The sequence below is a fragment of the Bos taurus genome, chromosome 9 (assembly GCF_002263795.3).
Source record: "Bos taurus isolate L1 Dominette 01449 registration number 42190680 breed Hereford chromosome 9, ARS-UCD2.0, whole genome shotgun sequence".
NCBI classification, from domain to species: domain Eukaryota; kingdom Metazoa; phylum Chordata; class Mammalia; order Artiodactyla; family Bovidae; genus Bos; species Bos taurus.
The window spans coordinates 41,316,595-41,344,542 of NC_037336.1; the positions used below are offsets into that span (position 1 = coordinate 41,316,595).

The following is a 27,948-nucleotide window of genomic DNA, read 5'->3' on the forward strand; positions in this document are numbered from 1 at the left end:
TTTTAAGTTAGCAATTTACGGAACCACGTTCGTTGAGCCCGTGTGAGATCAGCGCCTCTATTAAGTTACAGAACACAGAAAGGGCAGCTTAGTGTTTAGGGGTAAGATTCAGGATTTACTGGTTCAAGTTGAGGTTCAATGTAATCTTGAACTAGATGCTTAACCCTCCCAGTCTCTCCTCATCTGTAAAACGGAGGGAATAATAGTACCTAGCTAGGTCTTGTGATAGTTGTGAAGACTGAGAAAATAGATTTCAAGTGCTGTGCATGTGGCAGTCAACGAATGTTAAACCTGCGATTATTAAGACCTTGCACGGGTGAAGCACTTCAGAGTTTACAAAGTGTTTCACTGTGTATTATCTTTTTGAGCGTCCCTGACACTCTGATGAAGCCACCCCGGCATCCCTATTCACAGGAGAGGAAATACAGGCCAGAGGTCTAGTGAGTGATAGCGGTAGATTCAAGTCTAGGCCTCCGGTCGGCAGTTTTTGTGCTTACTGTTGACTGGTGAAAAGAACCCCATTTATGTTTCTGGCTTAAATTCTGTTTTCTCCTGTTAGACCATTCAGCAACACTTTACAGTGTCAAATACAAGTGAGACCATAATCACTCTCCATTCAGGATTGCACCACGTTTTTTAAATATGGGGATTTTTCAGCTAAAGTGTTGTTGTCAACACTGGGAAAATGCCACATCCTTTGGTGCTAAGTATCTTGTAAAGAATAATTAAATTGAAAATATTTGGGGGCACATACTATGTGTAAAGCATAGTGTTAGGTGGGGGAAATGATATTAACCTAAACTAAAGGAAGCTAAGTGGTATTCAAAGTACTCAACAGGATTTCACATATAATAAAACAATAAATACTTATTAGTTGATTGGGTAATTTTAGGGCCTAACACAAAGTATTTGCCTTCTTCTGGGCTGAAATCTTTCCCAACTACTCAGCATGAATTACTGGTTGCTTTCAGTTCCTTCCCATTCCTTAGAAATCCAGGATTTGCTCCAGCCCCTTTAGATGGGTCTCAAGAGGTCCCCATACATCTCTTATCCCTGAGACTCAGAATGAAGGCTCATGTCGCCCCCTCCATGCTGTCCCAGGTTGGAGCTTTAGTTTTCCCTGGACCATCTAACTGCAGTCGCTGGGAAGACCTCTCACTGAGTTTGAGATGAGGGAGGTGGCACCCCTACTCTCCTCTTCAAAGAAATTGTCTCATACATTCTCCCCTCTTCCACTCTCTGACTCCTTACTTTTAGCCTCAGCCTGGTCCCTTAGGGCCAGAGAGTCTGTATGTTTCTTTATAACTTGACCTATGGAGCTTCACCTCACTTTCAGTTTGGAACTAATGATTATACAATTACCATCGCAGTTGAAACTTCAGTTTGAAACCATGTTGTACATCCAATTACTAACTATGGTCTTTGCACCTAGGGTCTTGGGCTAAAATAGACCTTGCAAGCACACTGCTAGAACGTGAAGCTGGCTGGCTCAGTCAGAAAATGTCTGCCGGGCAGGTCAGAATGATTGAGAAGAATGACAAGGGCAGAATTATAGGCAGCAATTATTTAAAAGCAAGGAAGCTGCCCAGCTTACCTTACTGAGGGACACGACATGGGAAAATATTGCAGATATCATAGCAATGGCCTGGTATACTGACCTGATGGCTATTTAACAGATTTGACATAGTTAAGCTTGTAAGTGGAATTACTTTAGAAACAAAATTGTTGACATTTCTTATACCTTAGATTAAAGAGGAAAACATTTAGTCTCTGACATTTATAAAGCACTTTATGGTTTCTAAACTGCTTTCATTTGGAGCATTTCCTTTTTATTACTTTATTTAGAGTTTATAATAGGCCTGAGAGGTAGTTGGTTTAGAGATTATCATTCCAATTTGAGAGTAGACACAACTCAGGTTCAAAGAGGGTAAATAACCCACAGTCACACCGCTAGTAAGATCTGAGATCTGGTGTTTTTGATGCCATCCACCACTGCTGCTGCTGCTAAGTTGCTTCAGTCGTGTCCTACTCTGTGTGATCCCATAAACGGCAGCCCACCAGGCTCCCCCGTCCCTGGGATTCTCCAGGCAAGAACACTGGAGTGGGTTGCCATTGCCTTCTCCAATGCAGGAAAGTGAAAAGTGAAAGTGAAGTCGCTCAGTTGTGTCCAACTCTTAGCGACCCCATGAACTACAGCCTACCAGGCTCCTCCGTCCATGGGATTTTCCAGGCAAGAGTACTGGAGTGGGGTGCCATTGCCTTCTCCGCCATCCACCACTATACATGAATAAATGTTATTTTTCAGGCAGAGGCCTCTTGTTCACAGCAGTGAGAAGTACCTCCTAGGCTATTGACACTGTTAAGATATGCTTCTTATTTTCTCCCCTCTCTTATCTCAACGTATTTCCTGTATGGGGCTACCAGAACAAGAATCTTTATGTTCACCTGAAAATGTTGGATTTCTGACTTTGGAGTTGAGGTGAGAATTATATAGGTGGCAAAACAGGTAATAATAAAATTTTATATACCCTAATGATGCAAAAGTATAACAGAATGATAGCTATTTTTAACCACAGATTACCAGTGGGTTTTATAATTTATACTATAGTTTATATCATATACTTAATATTTAATATCTATAGCTTATCTTTAAGAGTATATCATTAGACATACTCTTGAAAAGATAAAAGTTAAATAAATACTTCTTTCATGCTCATGATTTCAGTGATTTTTATGACAATAACAAAGATGTCCCAGAGAGAAAAAAAATTGCTTCTGGCATGGAATAAAAATCACCAGTTTAGAATTCAGATATTCAGTTTGAGATACTTTCTGCTTTTGTCAATATGGAATCTCAGTGCTTTAATTATTTTTATCACATAATTCCTGTGAGGCGTTCATCAAATTGATAGCCCATGCAGACTTTAGATATAAATTTAAAGGCACAACTACATCAGAATGCAACTTGGTAAAAAACTACAATGCAATGGAAATTAAGTAATTTCATGGAACTAGATAGACACAAGACAGAGGAAAGGTCCTAAAATGTATTCACTGGAAAAAAAAAGACATAAAAAGCCAAATGGAGCTCAGCTTTTACCTGTGCACGTCCAGTCTTACTTGCCTTTCATTACCACACCACAACCACCTGCACCACACTCAGCAGCAGCAGTCAGGTCAGGCGTCGCTGGGGACGGTAACAGAGAGGGTCCACTTAGTTACTGGGTGATCACAAAGAGTCTCTGACTACCTAGTATTTCATTGGGCAGAAGGGGGTTCTAGTTTTCGGGTTTTGAGTTGGGAGTCTTAACTACAGATTGCTTCATCTTAAAAAACTGCTGAAGTACCTCTATAGGCTGCTGCTGCTGCTAAGTCACTTCAGTTGTGTCCGACTCTGTGCGACCCCATAGATGGCAGCCAACCAGGCTCCTCCGCCCATGGGATTTTCCAGGCAAGAGTACTGGAGTGGGGTGCCATTGCCTTCTCTGACCTCTATAGGAGAGACCATCAAAAACCTCCTATTCTTTGTCAGACTCACCTGTGAGGCGTTACTGAATGAGATGTCTATATCTTTTGGAAGCTTTCAGCTGTGAATAACAGGATACCCACCCCCCTCCCCATGAAAAGTAGTATAAATAAATACCAAGGACATTTAGCATTTTATTTCACTATAAATCTCAAAGCGTGCTGTTTCAGGGTTGGCCCTGCAGCTGAGGGGTGGCATTAAGGAATATCAGTCCCAAGACAGCAGTAGCAGCACTGACTTGTGCATCCTCACACAAGCCTCTCGGAGCAGGGAAGAGAGGGGAGAGGCCGAGCCCTTTTCACATGCTCTTTACACTGAGAAGGGAAAATTTCCCAGAAGCGCCTCCACTGTATTCTTCCTGTATTTCGTGGACCAGAACTGTGTCATACCCACACGGCATTCTCTGGAAGAGATGAAGAGGATTACTATGACCGTGATTGATTTAGATCAATCAAATTTCATCCCCTGGGGGTTGGGGGAGGAGCCCCTTTTCTCTGATGCCACAACCTGAACCAACTGGAGTCTGTTCAGCAAGAGAAGGGTCAACTGCCATTGGGTAGATGCTGACAGCATCCGCCACAATGCCTGGATAGAACTAATGAAGAATGTCTTCGGATAGGCAAGAAATTCTGAGAACTGCTCGTCCAGACTGGAATGAAAGAACCGAAAGAGTCACACCCAGGCAGGGTGCTGTTTGGTGTCAAGTCCTGAAGTGAGACTGGTCCCTGGTCTGACTGCTGCCCAGTCGTGGCTGCCACATTAGAACCACCCAGAGAGCTGCAAAAAGCACCTCTGCTCTGCATTCACCCCACTTTTGGTCAGTTGCCAGGGGAGGAGAGCACAGGGGAAAGGGTTAAGTGTTTTTTGCAGCTGTCGAGAAAGCTGTAACATACATACAGCAGCCTGCAGGGAGGACCCCAGCCCTGGTGCAGGTCAGAGCTCCTCTGTCCGAGGGCCTCAGCCAGGATTAACAGGAGGCAGAGATGTCCCTGGAATCCTTGGCTTCAGAGCAGGAGGAAAAGAGAGGATGCTAATGATGCATGACCCAGAGATGAGACTCATGGACCTGGGATGCTGTCCTTGATGTCTCCCGCTCCTGTTACCATGCCTTCTCCACCTGGTCACTCTGACCCCACTGCATTCTCCTCCTGCTCCAAGTCCACCCTACAGGCAGCAATCCAAGTGACTCTCACAGACCACAGTCCTGGACCTACCTTTCTCTGACCACAAGCTCTCAATGTCTGCCCATGCGTACCTGCATGCATATTCAGTCATGTCCGACTCTTTGAGACCCCATCGATTATAGCCCACTGTTCCTCTGTCCATGAAATTTTCCAAACAAGGATACTGGAATGGATTGCCATTTCCTCCTCCAGGGGATTTTCTTGCATCTCCTGCATTGGCAGGTGAATTCTTTACCACTGAGCTACCTGGGAAGCTCAGTCTGCCCATTGACCACCAAAGTACATCCCAGATCCTCTGGGTTCTGTACCACAGCCTCTGCTTCTACCTTATTATAACTAGGATTTATTTGGGGGTTATAACAGGCTGTGTGCTAAGTGCTTTCATGACTTTAAATGAGCAAATCTTTCAACCCTAAAGTTCTAAAATTATCCTTATTTTACATGCAAGGAAACTGCGGTTTCGTTTCTTTACTTGCCCAGGTCACACAGGTGGTCAAAATGGTGGATCTAGTCGGGACATTGCTGTGGCTTTCTGTACAATATGCCATGGCCCAGGAAGAGGAGCGGAAGTAGTGTGTATGGGGACAACCAGACCTGGGGGTGGCCCAGAGGATGGGGTCTGAAGGGATGGGCTACGGGCCCTCAGGCCACGTGGGGAGCAGAGGGAGAGGAGGCTGTGCTGGTCTGGGAGGTGTGGGGAGGGTGGGGGACAGAGGTCACATGAGGGCACCGAGCAGATGAGGTGGTTTGAGGGAGGGCATGAGCAGTGTGCTAGGGTAGTATAGGAGCCCCAGGTGGGAGTCAGGGGGCCTTGCCTCAGATGCCACCCCTGACACTCCTGAGCCCTGGCCTGTGAGCACCTCACTGAATAGCTGTGCTTTTCTCATCTGTGGGATGTGCAGGGTGAACTAAATGACTCTTGAGATACAGCCAAACCCTAGCAGTCCCTGGCAGGAGGTTGTGGTCAGAGAGGCAGCTGAGGGTTAGATTTTAGAGGTGGCTCAGTGGTAAAGAATTCACCTGCCAATGCAGCAGATGTGGGTTTGAGCCCTGGGTCCAGAGGATCCCCTGGAGAAGGGAATGTCAACTTGCTCCAGTATTCTTGCCTGGGAAATCCCATGGACAGAGGAACCTGGTGGCCTATAGTCCGTGGGGGTTGCAAAAGTGTCGGGCACAACTTAGAGACTAAACAACAGTTGTGAGAGCCAGACAGTGAGGTCCAAGGTGTGGCCTGGCTGGTCACCTCCATGGGGAAAGTGAGAGGCCTGAGGAGGCTGGAGGAAGTGTCCAGGTGTCTCCCCACAGAGCCTGGCAGCCCCAGAGAAGGCTGTGGCCCCAGGACTTGAGGGTGTAGGAGAGAGAAATGTTTCAGTGCCCTTGGGTGATGATGGCAGTGAGCTGCCCTGAGGAGGAGCCCCCAGCCAGCCTGGAGACCCATGGCTTAGAGGAGCTCACCCAGGAGGCTTACTTTGTTGCTTCTTGGGGCTCTCAAATTCAGTTTGTTTGATTTTCAAAACAATGTACTTCTGTACTATTGAGTTTTGATAGCCCAAAGATATATTATCTTGGCAATATGACAAGAAGGAAAATTTAAATAGAGGGCAGAAAGTTTAATTTAGCTTAATTTGGAATTCATGTAATCAAGGAAATGCAGAGTCCAGCTTTAGGTTTCAACATTCAGACAGAAGGATTCCTAGCAGGTCCCAAATTTAGCTGATCACAACTGGGCTGCTGATAGTAATATCTTTAGGAGCTAAAGATGCTAAGGACCTATGTTCATTGAGATGAGAAGAGCCATACAATTCTTTATGCTATTCAGTAAAAGTTATTACATAAATTGGGTCCAAAATATTATCTACCAAGAATGCAAAGGTATTAATAATAGCCATGGGACTTCCCTGGCGGTTCAGTGGCTAAGTCTCTGTGCTCCCAATGCAGGGGGCCGGGTTCCCTTCCTGGTCAGCAAACTAGATCCCACATGCAGCAACTTGAAGACCTAGCATGCCTCAACTAAGACCCAGTGCAGCCAAATAAATAAGATAAATAAACATTTAAAAATATAACAGAAGCGATAGCCACAAAAGAGTGAAAACCTCATGATAACCACTGTGCACTTGAAAGCATTTTGCATCCGAGCTCCCAACACTTCACATTTCACAGAGGTAAATACACAACCCCCTGCCCCCCACCAGAAATTGTGGATAAAAAATTTCCGTCTGAAACTTGAAAACGCTGACCTTGCCTGATCAAGAAACTTGAAATTTCAGCACTGAAAGTCTCAGCGAAATTATTCTTTCTGTGTGTTTTCTGTGTTCACACTCAGAGATTGTTAAAACAAATGGTGTATCAATTGGATTATTTTTTTAAATTTCATTGTGACAGTTCTTGTTAGGGTATGGATAGAAACAGAAGCTTTTCAGTTTTTGAGCCATTTTGATTTTGAGAGCTCAAACTCAACTAAGGGAAGGAATTTTCGGCATAGGTGGCAGTGTTCAAAGCATTTTTTATCAGGAGTGGAAACTCCCTGGTTCCTCAAGGCCTCCACTTCTGTCTGCCTGTTGGCTGCAGCTGCGCCAGACCCCCCACTGGTCTTACCTTCCTCTGCCCTCTAATTAAGCTGCAGGAGCCAAGCCCCCAGCCAACCATTGCTCATCATACGATGTGCCACGTCCTGTTTCAGCCTAGCACCTAGTGCTAAAGATCTGCCAGGCTTTGAGCTAAGTGGCTTAAGTTCTTAGGAAGCCATGTGATTGCATCTTGTACCAGCTGGTCTCCTAAAACAGCTCCAGACAGAGTGCACTGTAGTTCTCCAGATAGGACCCACTCTGGGGTCATGATTTGCTATGAGAAAAGCTCATCCAACATGGAACAGCATCATTTTATGTCCTCTGAGCCCTCAGTACAAGCCTCCCGTGCCCCAAGAGTCCTTACTCTCAAGAATCTCACCAAAAAGAAAGATTAATGCCTCTGTAGGGAGTCCTTAAAGATGCTTCAAGCCATCTCTTTTTTGGTAATTGTTTTTCTCACTGTATGTTACCGTTCTCGTTCACTTGGGTCCCAGAGAGGAGAAGCCCAAGGAGAAGAGAATGGAATTGCATAAGCTAAGCAGGATAGTAAGCACCTGAAAACAGAAGGCTTTTCCTTCTTGCTCACCTTTGGGTATCCTTGATACAAGAATGGTAGTCTGTATGGATTTGATCTATCAATATAGATCTATACTGATCTATATTGAGCGTATAAGTGTTCCATAAATACTTGCTGAATAAATGAACGAGTGAATGTGGGCTTGAGAAGATGATATTCAGGGTCAGTGTCATGATGTAAGACCCATATGTTCCAGGGTATCAGTCCACTGACAGTCACCCCCAGCCCCTCTAGCCCCAATCACCACAGTCTCTTGCCAGGTACTTCTGGGAGTGCCTATGGCTGTGCTGTCTTACCTGTGCTCGGAAACAAGGCCCATCACACCCTTGATTCACACCATCTCAAGGGCCCCTCGCTGCCCCAGTTGTGGGAGCACTTCCTTTGGGAGGGTGTGGTCTGCCCTCCTGCCCACTCTTGCCACCCTGGGGTGGGAGTGGTAGGGTGGGCTCTCCTGATTCTGTGCATACCCCATCTCCAGGCCCTGGAGCAGCACATCTTCCTCCCAGAGTCTTACTCAGCCACTCACAAGTGGGGCATCCTCACTTCTCACCTGCTTCTCACTCCTGGGGCTCAGAACCAGTCCACGGGCCTGGCTAAGGGTCAGACTCCCCCACCCCCAACCCCATCCCTCTCTTTTTCTTGTCTTTCTATTCCTTTTGGCCCCAAGAAACTCCTTTCCCATCAGCGTCAGTGTAAGCCAAAGCGCTCCTGCCAATCAGCTCCTGCAGGCAGGCACCTGCAGGGGTCACCAGCCTCCCAGATGTAGTCAGCCAAGGCCCAGTGGGAACTACCCAGGAAAGAGCCCTGGGCTTAGGGCCTGGAGTCTGAAGTCAAGCCTCACATCTTTCCCCTGACTACTTTGTAACTTGGGAGAAAGAATCTATGGGAGATTCCTGGGCCTCCCTTTCAGGGTCTGTGAAGGCAAGTGGGTTCTAGCAGTCTGTGGTACCAGGTGATATTTGAAGGAGAAGACAGTGAAGACAAGAGGCCCAGGAAGGAGACAGAGGTGTGAGAAATCAGTGGTTACCCAGGCCAGGCAGGTAAGGCAGTGTTTCTCTGGGAGGAGACAGTCCACCACAGAAGATGACAGGGGCAGCTTTGGTATTAAGTGCAGAGACACAACACACCTCTTAGGTAGGGTTGCCTCTTTGGTTCTGTGGTTCCAGGAGCTTCATCAGGATGAAGAGCAGATGTCATCCTTTTGTGCAGTCACACAGGAGATGACCAGGGTAAACGGCGACATTTTATGAATCAGTGAACTAAAATGGACTGGAATGGGTGAATTTAACTCAGATGACCACTATATCTACTACTGTGGGCAAGAATCCCTCAGAAGAAATGGAGTAGTCATCATAGTCAACAAGAGAGTCCGAAATGCAGTACTTGGATGCAATCTCAAAACTGACAGAATGATCTCTGTTCATTTGCAAGGCAAACCATTCAATATCACAGTAATCCAAGTCTATGCCCTAACCAGTAATGGTGAAGAAGCTAAAGTTGAATGCTTCTATGATGACCTACAAGACCTTCTAGAACTAATACCCCCCAAAAAATGTCCTTTTCATTCTAGGGGACTGGAATGCAAAAGTAGAAAGTCAAGAGATACCTGGAGTAACAGGCAAATTTGGCCTTAGAGTACAAAATGAAGGTCAAAGGCTGATAGAGTTTTGCCAAGAGAACACAAGGGTGGTCATAGCAAACACCCTCTTCCAACAACACAAGAGAAGATTCTACATGCGTGGACACCACCAGATGGTCAATACCAAAATCAGATTGATTATTTTCTTTGCAACCAAAGATGGAGAAGCTCTATACAGTCAGCAAAAACAAGACCGGGTGCTGACTGTGGCTCAGACCATGAACTGCTTATTGCCAAATTCAGACTTAAATTGAAGAAAGTAGGGAAAACCACTAGACCATTCAGGTATGACCTAAATCAAATCCCTTACGATCATACAGTGGAAGTGAGAAATAGATTCAAGGGATTAGATCTGATAGACAGAGTGCCTGATGAACTATGGACGGAGGTTCATGACATTGTACAGGAGGCAAGGATCAAGACCATCCCCAAGAAAAAGATATGCAAAAAAGCAAAATGGTTGTCTGAGGAGGCCTTACAAATAGCTGAGAAAAGAAGAGAAGCAGAAGGCAAAGGAGAAAAGGAAAGATATACCCATTTGAATGCAGAGTTCCAAAGAGAGAGACAAGAAAGCAAGGAGAGACAAGAAAGCCTTCCTCAGGGATCATTGGAAAGAAATAGAGGAAAGCAATAGAATGGGAAAGACTAGAGATCTCTTCAAGAAAATTAGAGTTACCAAGGGAACATTTCATGCATAGATGAGCACAATAAAGGACAGAAAGGGTATGGACCTAACAGAAGCAGAAGATATTAAAAAGAGGTGTCAAGAATACATGGAAGAACTGTACAAAAAAGATCTTCATGACCCAGATAACTATGATGATGTGGTCACTCACCTAGAGCCAGACATCCTGGAATGTGAAGTCAAGTGGGCCTTATAAAGCATCACTATGAACAAAGCTAGTGGAGGTGATAGAATCCCAGTTGAGCTATTTCGGATCCTAAAAGACGATGCTGTGAAAGTGCTTCACTCGATATGCCAGTTTTCATTCCAATCCCAAAGAAAGACAATGCCAAAGAATGTTCAAACTACCACACAATTGCATTCATCTCACATGCTAGCAAAGTAATACTCAAAATTCTCCAAGCCAGGCTTCAACAGTATGTGAACCATGAACTTCCAGATGTTCAAGCTGGATTTAGAAAAGGCAGAGGAACCAGAGACCAAATTGCCAACATCTGCTGGATCATGGAAAAAGCAAGAGAGTTCCAGAAAAACCTCTATTTCTGCTTTATTGACTATGCCAAAGTCTTTGACTGTGTGGATCACAACAAACTGTGGAAAATTCTGAAAGAGATGGGAATACCAGACCATCTGACCTGCCTCTTGAGAAACCTGTATGCAGGTCAGGAAGCAACAGTTAGAACTGGACATGGAACAACAGACTGATTCCAAATAGGGAAAGGAGTACATCAAGGGTGTATATTGTCACCCTGTTTATTTAACTTACATGCAGAGTACATCACGTGAAATGCTGGGCTGGATTAAGTACAAACTGGAATCAAGGTTGGTGGGAGAAATATCAATAATTTCAGGTATGCAGATGACACCACCCTTATGGCAGAAAGTGAAGAAGAACTAAAGAGCCTCCTGGTGAAAGTGAAAGAGGAGAGTGAAAAAGTTGGCTTAAAACTGAACATTCTGAAAACTAAGATCATGGCCTCCAGTCTCATCACTTTATGGCAAATAGATAAGGAAACAATGGAAACAGTGACAGACTTTATTTTTCTGGGCTCCAAAATCATTGCAGATGGTGACTGCAGCCATGAAATTAAATGATTCTTGCTACTTGGAAGAAATGCTATGACCAACCTAGACAGCATATTAAAAAGCAGAGACATTACTTGGCCAACCAAGGTCTGTCTAGCCAAGGCTATGGTTTTTCCTGTGGTCATGTATGGATGTGAGAGTTGGACTGTGAAGAAAACTGAGCGCCGAAGAATTGATGCTTTTGAACTATGGTGTTGGAGAAGACTCTTGAGAGTCCCTTGGACTGCAAGGAGGTCCAACCAGTCCATCCTAAAGGAAATCAGTCGTGAATATTCATTGGAAGGACTGATGTTGAAGCTGAAACTCCAATACTTTGGCCACCTGATGCGAAGAACTAACTCACTGGAAAAGACCCTGATGCTGGGAAAGATTGAAGGCGGAAGGAGAAGGTGACAACAGAGGATGAGATGGTTGGATGGCATCACCGACTTGATGGACATGAATTTGAGCAAGCTCTGGGAGATGGTGACGGACAGGGAAGCCTGCCATACTGCAGTCCATGTGGTCGCAATTAGTTGGACATGATTGAGCTACTGAACTGCACAGGGTGGCTGCCCATACTCCTAGTCAAAACTAGTTTTCTTTTGCTTAAGCTTTTGGTGTCATATCCAAGAACCCATTGCCAAATCCAAGGGCATGAAGATTTTCCTCCTCTTTTCTTCTAAGGGTTTTCTAATTTATATCTTACGTTGTAAAGTCTTTTGTCCACTATGAGTCAATTCTTGAATGGTGTAGGTAATGGCGAAACTTCATTCTTTTGGTTGTGACTCTCCAAGTTGTCCCAGCTGTTGAAGAGGGCTGAGAGACTTTTGTGAGGCAATAATACATTGTGTCACGTAAATGTCCTTTGATCCAGGGCCCAGGGAAACTGAAGAGAGATCAGGACAACGGGCTGTAAGATTCTGAGGGTACAAGCTTACCAGAGAGTGCACGGTGGTTGCCATAATGCATTAAAGAAACAAATTCCTTTCCTTCTCAGTGGGAATGGCTTCAGCTGACACCGAAGGGGGACATGAAGGTGCGGGCAGCAAGGAAGGGCTGGTGGCTTTGGGGCAAAAGGTTAAACAATGTGGAGGCCGCAGTTTCAGCCTGAAGCCACCAGGGGGCACCAAGTGGGAGCACCTTAAATGGCTACCATGATGCAGGTTGTCCAGAGGGTCATCTCCTGGAGGAAGAGAAGAGCTTAGAGCACATGGGTTTTAGCATTTCCATTGATGGACACTTGGAGCCAAAAACTATTTTTGTTACTTTTTGTTTATCCTCCCCCAAGATGGCATGGACTGGAAAAGCAAGAGTTACAATTAATCTCCCTTTCCAAAGTGCAGTTCAAAAAAGAACATTCTGTTTTTCAGGACCCCAGCTCTCTGTGAGAAATTCTATACTAGCATTCAAAATGAAGCCATGTTTGCCAAAATGTAAATTTCTTTTAATGGCTAATTTTTTTTTAAGTGACTGCTTATGTTTGCAGCAGAGAAAATAAGAGAAAAGAGGTATAATTTATCTAAAAAATAGCAGTTCTATTTTGGGGAAGGGATGTTACAGAGAACCAATGTAATTCTGTAATGTTAATCTATTTCAAATTTTTCAAATGTCAAAAATGCAGTTTACATTTACTGCCACAAATTCAGTGAACATTTTTCATTATGCACTAAGCAGAAAATTTGAAATTAAATGTTCAGCAATGTTCAAACAAATGAAGAAATCCCCTCCCCCAGGCTATCCTTTGACATAACTAGGACAATCCAATATAATAACCCTCTAAAAGGATTAATTCTGCCTAAAACCAGCTCCTGAAAAAAACCACATGGCACTTTCTGAAACATTCTTGATAATGTGAACACCGTTATTACATTTACAACCCAGGAGCCTGGTGCTGACTCTGTCTTGGAACATTCTATGATAATGCAGAACAAGGGAGTCTTCACAATCAGAGTCACAGGAAAACCTAAATAATAATTAAAATATACAAAATAAAAGCAATAAGGTTGCATTTTGCTTCTTTAAATTAATAAGATATTTTAAACATACTCGCTGCTGGCAGTGTTGGAGCAAAAATGGCTCACATGTACACTGCTGATGGCAATGCAAATCAGCAGTGCCAGGCAAAGCCATTCAAAATCTTTATCTGATTCAGTGATTGGCATCATTCATCGGAAGAACAATGTTTTACACCTGCTTAATGCAAAATTATTATAAGAACGTTTGTAAGCTTGGAAGCCTCCTAAATATCTAGTGAAGATGGTTGATGATTAGGTAAAACGTGAGGTACCCACTCAATAGGGGGATTCCCTCATTGCTTAGTTGGTAAAGAATCTGCTTGCAATGCAGGAGACCTGGGTTCAATTTCTAGGTCAGGAAGATCCTCTGGAGAAGGAAATGGCAACCCACTCCACTATTCTCGCCTGGAGAATCCCATGGACAGAGGAGCCTAACAGGCTACAGTCCATGGGATCACAAGAGTCGGACATGACTTAGCGACTAAAGCACCCACCTCATGAAAGGCAGAGGGCATCAGAAGGCAAACACACTGAAACCATACTCACAGAAAACTAGTCAATCTAATCACACTAGGACCACAGCCTTGTCTAACTCAATGAAACTAAGCCATGCCCACGGGGCAACCCAAGACAGGCGGGTCATGGTGGAGAGATCTGACAGAATGTGGTCCACTGGAGAAGGGAATGGCAAACCATTTCAGTATTCTTGCCTTGAGAACCCCATGAACAGTATGAAAAGGCAAAATGATAGGATACTGAAAGAGAAACTCCCCAGGTCAGTAGGTGCCTAATATGCTACTGGAAATCAGTGGAGAAATAACTCCAGAAAGAATGAAGGGATGAAGCCAAAGCAAAAACAATACTCAGTTGTGGATGTGACTGGTGATGGAAGCAAGGTCCAATGCTGTAAAGAGCAATATTGCATAGGAACCTGGAAGGTCAGGTCCATGAATCAAGGCAAACTGGAAGTGGTCAAACAGGAGATGGCAAGAGTGAATGTCGACATTCTAGGAATCAGCAAACTGAAATGGACTGGAATGGGTGAATTTAACTCAGATGACCATTATATCTACTACTGCGGGCAGGAATCCCTCAGAAGAAATGGAGTAGCCATCATGGTCAACAAAAGAGTCCAAAATGCAGTACTTGGATGCAATCTCAAAAAGGACAGAATGATCTCTGTTCGTTTCCAAGGCAAACCATTCAATATCACAGTAATCCAAGTCTATGCCCCAACCAGTAACGCTGAAGAAGCTGAAGTTGAATGGTTCTATGAAGACCTATAAGACCTTTTAGAACTAACACCCAAAAAAGATGTCGTTTTCATTATAGGGGACTGGAATGCAAAAGTTGGAAGTCAAGAAACACCTGGAGTAACAGGCAAATTTGGCCTTGGAATTCAGAATGAAGCAGGGCAAAGACTAATAGAGTTTTTCCAAGAAAATGCACTGGTCATAACACACACCCTCTTCCAACAACACAAGAGAAGACTCTATACATGGACATCACCAGATGGTCAACACCGAAATCAGATTGATTATATTCTTTGCAGCCAAAGATGGAGAAGCTCTATACAGTCAGCAAAAACAAGACCGGGTGCTGACTGTGGCTCAGACCATGAACTGCTTATTGCCAAACTCAGACTTAAATTGAAGAAAGTAGGGAAAACCACTAGACCATTCAGGTATGACCTAAATCAAATCCCTTATGATTATACAGTGGAAGTGAGAAATAGATTTAAGGGCCTAGATCTGATAGATAAGAGTACCTGATGAGCTATGGAATGAGGTTCGTGACATTGTACAGGAGACAGGGATCAAGACCATCCCCATGGAAAAGAAATGCAAAAAAGCAAAATGGCTGTCTGGGGAGGCCTTACAAATAGCTGTGAAAAGAAGAGAAGCGAAAAGCAAAGGAGAAAAGGAAAGATATAAACATCTGAATGCAGAGTTCCAAAGAATAGCATTAAGAGATAAGAAAGCCTTCTTCAGCGATCAATGCAAAGAAATAGAGGAAAACAACAGAATGGGAAAGATAGGGATCTCTTCAAGAAAATTAGAGATACCAAAGGAACATTTCATGCAAAGATGGGCTCAATAAAGGACAGAAATGGTATGGACCTAACAGAAGCAGAAGATATTAAGAAGAGATGGCAAGAATACACAGAAGAACTGTACAAAAAAAGATCTTCACGACCCAGATAATCACGATGGTATGATCACTGACCTAGAGCCAGATATCCTGGAATGTGAAGTCAAGTGGGCCTTAGACAGCTCACTACGAACAAAGCTAGTGGAGGTGGTGGAATTCCAGTTGAACTATTCCAAATCCTGAAAGATGATGCTGTGAAAGTGCTGCACTCAATATGCCAGCAAATTTGGAAAACTCAGCAGTGGCCACAGGACTGGAAAAGGTCAGTTTTCATTCCAATCCCAAAGAAAGGCAATGCCAAAGAATGCTCAAACTACTGCACAATTGCACTCATCTCACATACTAGTAAAGTAATGCTCAAAATTCTCTAAGCCAGGCTTCAGCAATATGTGAACCGTGAACTTCCTGTTGTTCAAGCTGGTTTTAGAAAAGGCAGAGGAACCAGAGATCAAATTGCCAACATCCGCTGGATCATGGAAAAAGCAAGAGAGTTCCAGAAAAACATCTATTTCTGCTTTATTGACTATGTCAAAGTCTTTGACTGTGTGGATCACAATAAACTGTGGAAAATTCTGAAAGAGATGGGAATACCAGACCACCTGATCTGCCTCTTGAGAAATTTGTATGCAGGTCAGGAAGCAACAGTTAGAACTGGACATGGAACAACAGACTGGTTCCGAATAGGAAAAGGAGTTCATCAAAGCTGTATATTGTCACCCTGATAATTTAACTTATATGCAGAGTACATCATGAGAAACGCTGGACTAGAAGAACACAAGCTGGAATCAAGATTGCTGGGAGAAATATCAATAACCTCAGATATTCAGATGACACCACCCTTATGGCAGAAAGTGAAGAGGAACTAAAAAGCCTCTTGATGAAAGTGAAAGTGGAGAGTGAAAAAGTTGGCTTAAAGCTCAGTATTCAGAAAATGAAGATCATGGCATCCGGTCCCATCACTTCATGGCAAATAGATGGGGAAACAGTGGAAACAGTGTCAGACTTTATTTTCCTGGGCTCCAAAATCACTACAGATGGTGACCACAGCCATGAAATTAAAAGACGCTTACTCCTTGGAAGGAAAATTATGACCAACCTAGTTAACATATTCAAAAGCAGAGACATTATTTTGCCAACAAAGGTTCGTCTAGTCAAGGCTATGGTTTTTCCTGTAGTCATGTATGGTTGTGAGAGTTGGACTGTGAAGAAGGCTGAGTGCCAAAGAATTGATGCTTTTGAACTCTGGTGTTGGAGAAGACTCTTGGGAGTCCCTTGGACTGCAAGGAGACCCAACCAGTCCATTCTGAAGGAGATCAGCCCTGGGATTTCTTTGGAAGGAATGATGCTAAAGCTGAAACTCCAGTACTTTGGCCACTTCATGTGAAGAGTTGACTCATTGGAAAAGACTCTGATGCTGGGAGGAATTGGGGGCAGGAGGAGAAGGGGACGACAGAGGATGAGATGGCTGGATGGCATCACTGACTTGATGGACATGAGTCTGGGTGAACTCCAGGAGTTGGTGATGGACAGGGAGGCCTGGTGTGCTGCGATTCATGGGGTCGCAAAGAGTCAGACACGACTGAGCAACTGATCTGATCTGATCTGAATGAAAGGCACAGGTATATGCAAATGAGACAGTGTTAAGAGGCACAAGTAGCTCTGTTGAGGCAGGGAGAGGGGCAGAATTGTAAATGTAGTTTTTTTCTTCTGCTGTTGAAAGTTTCCTTAATGTTACCATAAATTTATTTGTTGGCTTAATAAATATGTTAAATAAATTGCAAGCAAAGTTCCTTACCTTTTGGTTATTTGTAAAAGGAGATACAGTCATGCATATGACTGTGTCATGCATCTCTTTTTTCTTAACCTTTTTATTTATGCTTGACTTGACTTGGCTAGATTGGTCTGTGATTTCTTCCACACAGTATTAAGTTACACCCACCCATTAGGCCCAAGGAAGGGCGGCGGGAATTCTCAGAGTATGAAGCCATTTGAAACTGCTTAAAGAGAAAGGCGGTAAGAACAGATTTCCAGAGGAAAGGTAGTAATCCTGAAACTATCCCAAGGAGGACAACCGAGAAAGGAAGCCAGGTCTGGCAGCAAGGCACAACTCCTGGGGTGTTGTTCACATGGTATTTTCTGTAAGGGGGTGTAGCCCCACAACATCCAGCCCCCTGGTAATTTGCAGTGCTGACTACCTACTTTTTGAAAAGTATTTATTTATTTGACTGCTCTGAGTCTTAGTTGCAGCATACTGGATCTAGTTCCCTAACCAAGGATCAAACCAGAGTCTCCTGCATTTGGAGTGCAGTCTTAACCACTGGACCATCAAAGAAGTCCCCCAATTACCTACTGATGCCCTACTGTAGTAGACATGGTTTTGTGCACCCAACAGCCATTCTTTATTTCTTCCTTGCAGAGTTCCTGGTAATGAACAACAGCACCATCTCAAGCTAGTTTAAGCTAAAAAGGAGTTTATTTATGGACTCAGGGAGCTCACAGAACCCCTAGGAGGGCTGGAAAACCAGGCTTGAAGACTATATAACCTGAAACAATACCCAAATTATACTACCAAACTGCTCCAATGGAGATCTGTGGCCACTGCCCACTATAACATGGATGTGATGCACGAGATGTTACCACTCAGCTGTTTCTAAAAACTGCACTGTCTACCTAAAAGTTTCCCCCATCTTCACTGGAAAAAAAGAAACTGCCTGGCCCCTAATTCCTGCCTTTGCTCAGTTCTAAATTCAAGTCTTGTGCAGGTGTATCTAGTTGGTGGAGTCCAGGTAACATACCTGTACCCAAGCTTTCCTGCCAATTGGGAAGGAGAGTTCTATTTCCATCTGGGACTCATAATGTGTGGAATTTCTCAAATATAAGGAGCCACCAATGTGACAAATGTCCACAAAATTTCACCCAACTTTGTTCAGTTGTCGATTTTACTCTTTGTGGCCACAAGGTTTAGGGAAGGCTGGCCTCATATCTTGATTAAGCCAGTTGTGGCGATGCCATTTTCCTTCATGGTAACTGGCCCAGAAAGGCACATGACCCAATTCTGACCAATGAAGCACAAAAAGGCATCTGCTGAGGGCCTTCCGAGAATGGTTTCTTAGCTCTTAAAGAGAGACACAAGGACACAATAAGCCCTTTTTCTGCGGGGATCTGAACACTGGAACTGCGGCCACTGTACCGTGACTGGCACACTTAAAATGAGATAGCAGAAAGGTGGAATTCATCTGGGTCCTTGCTTAGCCTCTGACTCGACCAAGCCATCCTATCTCAGGATGACTTGCTGTGTGAAATAACCTTTCCTGTATTGTGTGAGCCAGGTGAGGCTCTCCGTGCAGCCCAAAGTATCCTGAGCGACCCACTCTGTCCACCGCTGCAAAGATTACTGAGAATGATCAGGATCATAAGACATGGCCATCTTCTTGGATTGGAGGAGCCTGAGGATGTATAGCGTAGATGAAGTGGACAGGGAACATATGGCCATGTTAGAAAAGTCCCTTCTGAGCAGCTTCCCCTTCTCAGAAGTGGACCCATCTGTCCCCTCACTGCAACAAAACCCTCTTGCTTCTTGTGAATTTCATTTCCTCCAGTATGTTCAGTAATTGGAGACACCCTGTCCTGCCACAGAAAAGGCTGAAGGAGTTCCTGAAGGTTCTTCCTGGTAGAAACTTCCTGTCACCACCCCCACTTCCATCCTCCACCCCCAACAGCCAGCGGCAGGCTCATGGCCTCTCCTCAGGCAATCAGATTCTTTCTCTCTAGACCTGACCTCTCCAACCAAATGCCTCAATGATGGAAAACAGTAGGCATTCATTCATTCCAGAAAACTCTCCCTCCAGCTGTATTATCTGGCCAGGACTGCTGAGTCCTTCCCGCTGCCTCGTTGCCCTAAACTGCCCTGGAGGAATATCTGTTCTGTTTCAGAAACCACAGAGTTCCCGGGAAACAGAGATTTCAAAACTACCCAAGTTGCCCAGCCAGAGATATTCCAGTGTGAAAGCTTATACTCTTGAAGAACTTCCAAATTAAAACGTTATGAAAAGTCAGTTCTACAATGCCATCTTTTCCTCTAAGGATTGCTTCAGTGAATTTATACTGAGATGTTCTTTATACATGAAAGCAATCCTATTTCTTCTTCTTCTGGCCCTCCACCCCCAAATTGGGAGTTTAAATTATGAAATAAAAAGGTTGATATAAACAAGCTGCTAAAATTAAACTCATCACGAAGTTTACACATGAAGAACTGGTTCATGAAGCATTTCTGTTTATAAATTTCAGGGAATATTGGTATCCTGGATCTTTGCTTGTTGGGAACTTGAGGATAATTATTTGAAATATTTTAAAAAGTATTTCACTTCCCGGAACTGTAATGAGTACCATGTGACATCCAAGGGCAAGAGAAATAAATATTGAGGATGTGGAGGAAAAAGAAAACCATTTTATCTCTTCATGTGGAACATTTTTGCTTACATAAAAATTTTTTAATTGTGGTATAAGCACATAGTATCCTAACCATTTTAAGTGTATAATTTAGCAGAATTTTTTAAAAAATCAGCCAATTTAATGCTGGAGTTTATCAAATATATTCTTATACAACTTGCTAACATGAGCAGTTAATTTTCTGATAAAATTAGCCTTCTTTCGTCTGCTCTCTGAGGAAATGTTAGTAATAAAGTTTAATACTGAGACCGCACTCCGTGATGACCTCTGTTCTATTTTTGAACTCTGAAACAAATGAAAATGATCCAAGAAATAAAGAGAAACACATTCATGAGCAAAGCCACTTAACTTCTCGTTTTAACCTCCAGCTAGTTAAAAATACTAGATAATGTTCAGTGGGTCTTGCTGTAGTCAAAAGGAATTGTATACTATTAAATTTTTAAACTTCTATTTTGTAAAATTTCCAACATATACAAAGTGAACAGAAAATGAGCTCCCATGTACCCAACCTCCAGCTTGGTACCATTTAATATTAAACAGCTGTTAATATTCTGCCATCTTTGTTTCATCTGTTTTTCCACTGCCCACATACATACTTAATTACAATTATTATCATTCATTCTTTTAGGTAATTTCTACACACTAAAATATACAATTTTTCACTGTACAATTGTGGCAAATGAATACTCACACATAATTTACATCCCTATCACAATATGGAACATTGTCATCTCCCCAGAAAGTTCCTTGTATCTCCTGTTACTCATCCCCCATTCAGAGACAAGCCACTGTTTTTATTTTTTAACTTGTGATTATTTTTGCCTGCTCTAGAGCTTCACATAAATGAAACGATACTCCTTTGGATCTGCCTTCTATTATTCAGCATACTATTTGTGAGACTCATCCATTTTGCTGAGTAATTCCTTCTTGTTTATTGCTGTATGGTATCCCATTGTGAGAACACTGGCTCTTACAGTGGAAGAACCACTGTTAGATGGTATCTTACTATCTGGGTGATGGACAGTGAGTTGCCTCCATCTTCTGCTTGCTTGCTTCACTTCAGTTGTGTCCAATCCTTTGCCCCTACAGACAGTAGCCCCCAGGCTCCTCTGGCCATGGGATTCTCCAGGCAAGAATACTGGAGTGGGTTGTCATTTCCTACTCCAGGGGATCTTCCCAACCCAGGGATCGAACCCACATCTCTTGCATCTTCTACATTGGCAAGCAGGTTCTTTACCACTAGCACCACCTGGGATGCCAGCTTTTGGCTATTGTGAAAAAAAAAAAAAACTGCTATGAACAGTCTCGAACAACTGTTTTGTTTGTGTGTGTGTTTTCATTTCTCTTAGATAAATACCTAGGAATGAAATCGCTAAGTCCAAGTATAACTCGATATTAGTGGTAAGATACTGTCAAGCCGTTTTCCAAAATGGTTGTACCATTTTTAAGTCCCACATATATCAACTTCCAGATGTTCAAGCTGGTTTTAGAAAAGGCAGAGGAACCAGAGATCAAATTGCCAACATCCGCTGGATCATGGAAAAAGCAAGAGAGTTCCAGAAAAACATCTACTTCTGTTTTATTGACTGTGCCAAAGCCTTTGACTGTGTGGATCACAATAAACTGTGGAAAATTCTGAAAGAGATGGGAATACCAGACCACCTGACCTGCCCCTTGAGAAATCTGTATGCAGGTCAGGAAGCAACAGTTAGAACTGGACACAGAACAACAGACTGGTTCCAAATAGGAAAAGGAGTACATCAAGGCTGTATATTGTCACCCTGCTTATTTAACTTATATGCAGAGTACATCATGAGCAACACTGGGCTGGAAGAAGCACAAGCTGGAATCAAGATTGCAGGGAGAAAAATCAATAACCTCAGATATGCAGATGATACCACCCTTATGGCAGAAAGTGAAGAGGAACTAAACAGCCTCTTGATGAAAGTGAAAGTGGAGAGTGAAAAAGTTGGCTTAAAGCTCAACATTCAGAAAACGAAGATCATGGCATCTGATCCCATCACTTCATGGGAAATAGATGGGAAAACAGTGGAAACAGTGTCAGACTTTATTTTTTGGGGCTCCAAAATCACTACAGATGGTGACCACAGCCATGAAATTAAAAGACACTTACTCCTTGGAAGAAAAGTTATGACCAACCAGATAACATATTCAAAAGCAAAGACATTACTTTGCCAACAAAGGTCCATCTAGTCAAGGCTATGGTTTTTCCTGTGGTCATGTATGGATGCGAGAGTTGGACTGTGAAGAAAGCTGAGTGCCAAAGAATTGATGCTTTTGAACTGTGGTGTTGGAGAAGACTCTTGAGAGTCCCTTGGACTGCAAGGAGATCCAACCAGTCCATTCTGAAGGAGATCAGTCCTGGGTGTTCTTTGGAAGGAATGATGCTAAAACTGAAACTCCAGTACTTGGCTACCTCAAGGGAAGAGTTGACTCATTGGAAAAGACTCTGATGCTGGGAGGGATTGGGGGGCAGGAGGAGAAGGGGACGACAGAGGATGAGATGGCTGGATGGCATCACTGACTCGATGGACGTGAGTCTGAGTGAACTCCGGGAGTTGGTGATGGACAGGGAGGCCTGGCGTGCTGCAGTTCATGGGGTCGCAAAGAGTCGGACACGACTGAGTGACTGAACTGAACTAAACTGAACTGATATATCCGACTACATACAGCAACATATGAGAATTCCAGTTACTCTATATTCTCATTAACATTTAGCTTTATAAATCTTTTAAATTTTAGCCATTCTGATGGATATATGATAGCATCCTATACCAAACTCTGCATCTGACTCTCTAACCCAGCAAGACTGTGGATTTTTGCTGCCTCTAAGCTGTCCAGAGGTTGGGAAGTTATCAAAAGCAAAAAGCTGCTGCAAAAGCAAATCTCATCCGGGTAGGTTCTTGTCTAGTTTCTCTCAGTTTTTGGTTATTCTTTGGTGTTTTCTAATAGTCATTTTTATTAAAAATTTCCCCAAATTTGGGAAGGTTTGCCCAACCAAAATACTCTGTTACTATTAGCTATTATTTTAAAATATATTAAAAATATTGGAAATTATTTCTTGAGAAACTAAAAATTAACCCAGATGTTCATAACGAACCTAGCTATACATATTGAAAAGTAAAGCACAGTGTGGGCCTCAATACAAAAAATTGCACAGAATGAATACACACACACACACACACACACACACACATATCTATACACATAATGGGCTTCCCAGGTGGTGCTAGTTGTAAAAAACCCACCTGCCAAAGCAGGAGATGTAAGAGATACAGATTCCATCCTGGGTTGGGAAGATCCCCTGGAGGAGGGCATAGCAACCCACTCCAGTATTCTTGCCTGGAAAATCCCATAGACAGAGAAGCCTGGCAGGCTTCAGTCCATAGGGTTGCAAAGAGTGGAACATTACTGAAGTGACTTAGCACACACACATACACATACACCCCTCGCCCCCACGCACATGTATCTCCATCCACAAGGTGTTGTCCCTTGATGATTGCTGCTGACAGTTCTGCCCTGACTGACAACTGATGTAGGACAAAGCAGTCCAGGGCAGGTGGGCCATGCCCATCTACCTCTTGAGTGTTAGCAGTGAGTCCTCCACAGGTAGTCCCTTGGCATAACTAGCCAACCACCAGGCTTATAGCCTCAATTATGGGACAATAACAATCAGAGAGATGTGCGTGGAAGTGGGACAGTAGAGTGGTAATGAGCAGACACTGTATACTGTCCAGAAACAAAGCAACTTCAGGCAGGGTGGGAAGAAGATGGCTTTTGAGGACATACAATTTCAAGCATGAAACCAGTTGTTTTTCTGGTTTACATTTGACGAAGGGATGAGGGAGGGAGGGTGACTAATAGGAAAAGAGGGAAGAAAAAGTGCTCCTATTACGTTCATGTCCAAATTCCCTGAAGTAACTTCTATTGTTATTCCCCTTTATCGATTAAGACAAGCATAGTGAGGTAACTTCTTAAGTGACTCCAACATGTTTCACGTATCATTAGGGCAACAGTAGTCAGTTTTTAGAAGTTGGCGCTCAAGCTGCTAAATCCTTTGCTTTTGATGGATGATGAAATGGTCACTAAAGGCATGCAAGACATATAAAGAAGGTGTCATTGTTTCAAAAGCTCTAGCTCTGCTTTGCACGCACAATCTGTTAATCAATCACCCTCTCGTCAGTTAATTAGAGTTTTAAGTGGGTTAAAAAGTCACTCTTAAAAAAATACAACCTATTCCTGGGTGGTGTATATATCCGTCATGCACATCAATGTATTAATTATTTTACTTGCGTGACTTTCCTCCTAATGGCTATCTGAGAGAGAAGTGTGTCATCTTTCTTTTTTCCCTTTGGAAAAGAAAGAGAGGCAGTTGTGAAGCCAGGGTACTTGGCAGGGGACTCTGGGGAAAGCAGGGCCTTTAGGCAGCAGAGAATATCATGGCTTCTGGAGGGCAGAAAGAGGAAAGATGTTAATTGTCAAGAAGATGTTAAAGACTCTTTTGCCTCTTTGAACTTTTCTGGGGTCTTTTTGGAGACAACCCTCATAAGTCTGATCACCACTGAAAACCCTGCATGCGATGCCAGCGCAGAGAATGAGTTCATCTCCTTCTGATTTATCTTTCTCATCCTCACTGGGTGGACTCTTGAAATGAATGGGCATTGTGCTTACAGACAGCTGATCCACAGGCTAAACTGAGGGCTCCTCCCTATCCTGTGGTTTCAAACCCATGTGGCATACGACGGTGGACACCAGAATGACTAACCCCAAAGAAAGCCATAGAGAGGTGGGGTGCAGTATCCAGTATGCAGACACTGAGGAAGCAGGCCTTGATTTTAACCACACTGTGAAACCTGTCCATTGTGTTCTCTTCTTTGCCTGCTTCCCCAGGAAACTCAGTCCAAACTCAAAAGTTCAAGAATTTCTGACATGTATTTCTGCATCCTAACTTTATCCTTGTCTATCTTACTATTCCACTTTTATTTTCCTTTTGTCCTCTCTCTGTTTGTTCTTAGTTTGATATATTGTGCATTTGTATAAAGTTGACTCAATTCCTTTGGGGAGTAAGGTGGGGGAAATAAATAAATAAGGCCTCTTTAGATTGTCTTTTAATAGCCAGAGTGCACATCATTATTTGGCAAGAAGAGTTAGAGCTGTTTGGTGTCCGTTGTCAAATGAGTTATTGAGCAAGGCATGAGTCTTGCTTTTAAGTAGGAAAACAGTTTTTGTATGTGCCCATCTCAAAGCCAAGTCTTTTTCTTCTTTTTGATTCCTTCCTATTGAGACCCAATTGCTTACTAGCCTTTCTGAAAAAAAAAAAAAAAATCTTACTTAATATCTCTCTCCAAGCTTATGAAGGGTCAACTAGGTTTTTTCTAACTTAGTGGAAGTTGAAATTAGAGAAAAATTTTAAAATTTGCAGAAGCATTGTCCTTCAGTTTAAAACAATGAAAGCTTTGTTCTGAAAGTGATTCAGTTTAAAAGTGGGCTTACATGGTAGGCTGTGGAATTCCTACTGTCTCTGGCTCAAACAATTAGCACAGATAACTCCCATGATTGGTTTTTAGGTACAACCATCTTCTTAATGTCCTTAATAAAATATTTCTGGCCCACCACTAACCAACATATATCTATCATCTTAACTACTTTCAAGATACTATTCACAGCACCCAGGGGATTGCCTCTAGTGAAGGAAATAGCAACCCACTCCACTGTTCTTGCCTAGGAAATCCCAAGGACAGAGGAGCCAAGTGGGCTACAGTCCATGGGGTCACAAAGGGTCCAACATGACTTGGTGACTGAACCAAGGGATTGCAGAGATAAATAACCCCAGTTCTTGCCCTCTGAGACCCTATGACATGGGGGTTGGGAGATAGTATGTGTGGGGAAATAGAAAGATAAGTAAATCCATATATTGCTGGACAAAATGAGAGCGGTGCCATGATGAAGAACACGCATTGTGAATGTAGGAGAGGGTCTTGGCAAGCAAGATGGGCGCTGGCTTCATGGAAGATGGGAGGGGGTTGTGGGGAACAGTGAGAAGAACCAGTGAGGCCCACTCAGACCCACCATATGGATCCTGGAACTCAGGCTCAAGGCTTTTGTCCTCAGTTTTGCAGTAAGGGGGATGGGATGTGGGTACGAAAGAATTTACAGCTGGAGAATATGAGAGCAAGGACATTTTAATCTCATTTTATTTAGATACCACATACCTCCAGATTAGATTTTGTGGTGGCTTAGGACAAAAACATAAAACTTTTTTAAAAAAAGAAGTAGAATGAAAAGCACAAGTCCCAACTCACACTCCAGCAAACTGATACCAAGCCAGCCTGTTCTTGACCTACCATGGCCTTGTTTGGATTCAACAAATTACCTTCGTAACTTGAATCATGGAGAGAAGTAACCAGAAGTCAGACGACACGTATGGGAGGGCAGTTCCCCGTAGCTCAACATCCTGACATTTTAACCTGTCTGCTCTCATTTCAGCTACCTGGGTTCACCTCCGAGAATAGTGCAGACACTGTAATAGTATTGTTACACAGTAAGCTTCCTTTGACTTTACCAAATTTCCCCCCTAACTTGCAACTTTCCTGACATGACCGAATTCCCCATCAGGAATGGCCCTCTAATTAAATTGCTTCCTTCACTGCTCCAGCCCCTGAAGCTAGGGAAACAATATGTTTCTAATTTCTCTTTGGGGTTCTTATTCTCAAGTCAACCCTTCTGCTCTAGTCATATTATTGATGTGGCATTTTATGTCCCCAAAATACCTCGTGGCCTTTCTAGAAAATAATACCTCTATTAACAAAAAGGATGGTTCCAATGGCATTTCCTTGGCAGACATTTTATTAGTAGAGGGAAAAATGAAATCGGGGGAGAAGAGGAGGTAAGGTATACGAAATAAGGCCAGGAAGGTTAGTAGCAAGAAATCATTAAATATGACTGAAAATGCTGTCACTTATATGAGAATGTATGTGTCTAGGAGTCTCAGGTCGGAGAAGGACATGGCAACCCACTCCAGTGTTCTTGCCTGGAGAATCCCAGGGACAGAGGAGCCTGATGGGCTGCCGTCTATGGGGTCACACAGAGTCGGACACGACTGAAGCGATGTAGCAGCAGCAGGAGTCTTGGGGTTAAAGTAGACAAGACATGGACAGATGGGGAAAGATGGAAAGGAGGTGGGGCTGTCTTTAGGGAGGGAATGAACACGAGAGGCTGGCAAAGAGGCCCAGGTTCCCCGTCTCACTGACTCTCTCAGGGCCAGGCCCCATCCTGCTGGACCTCCCAAGCTGGAGGAAGCAGAGGACTCTCAGGTTCTGGCTCACTATCCAGGGTTCCCTAAAGGCCACCCTATCACCACCAGGCCTGGGACAATTCCAGGAGCACCTACTAACCCAGGACCATTGTCCTAAGAATGAATGGACATCTCCTCCCCTATCTACAGAGACCTGAAATCCTGTTAAAGAGAGAGACAGCTTTTCATTCCAGTTAATGACAGAAGTCTTGAAATGAAAGATTGGCAGGGTAGCACTTTCTGTGAAAAGACTGATTACCTTAACCTTCACTATAGCCAAAAGCTGTTACAGGGAACTGGACATTGACCAGAGGTGAGCTATGGAGAAGGAGAGAGAGAGAGAAAAAAAAAAGCTTGTTAAGTGGAGACTCTGTGATAGAAGATGGACCTGGAAGGCATCTTGACTTTGGGGAGTCACCCTGTTACCCTCAGTGGGCCCAAGACAGCATATGCTGTGCCCGGGTTTGGCCTAGGGGAGAAGTGCCGGGTCACACAAACTTTCTCTTCTTGGTTACGTAAATTCACCCACTTATTGCAGGTATCAACGTTTCCAGTAGGCCCTTCATCCTCTTCAGTCATCTGATGGCAGATTGCACAGTTACAGCATATGTGACTGTGCTGGTCCAGGTACCACAGCCCCAGGGCCCCTCAGCTCATCTCTTCACTTTGGTTTTGCCAAAGAAGAAGCAAATGCACTTGGCCTGCAGGTTGATTTCAAATTTCTTCGTCATTTTCCTGAGAGAGGCACCATAACCAGTTCCCTGTTTGCAGA

General features: G+C 43.4%; 1 protein-coding gene across 2 annotated transcripts in view; it reads right to left on the minus strand.

Annotated features, from left to right (window-relative positions):
* The window catches only part of ARMC2 (armadillo repeat containing 2), a 242,905-nt gene that overhangs the window by 120,051 nt on the left and 94,906 nt on the right, over nucleotides 1–27,948 (minus strand). The gene's annotated exons all lie outside the window — the stretch shown is intronic.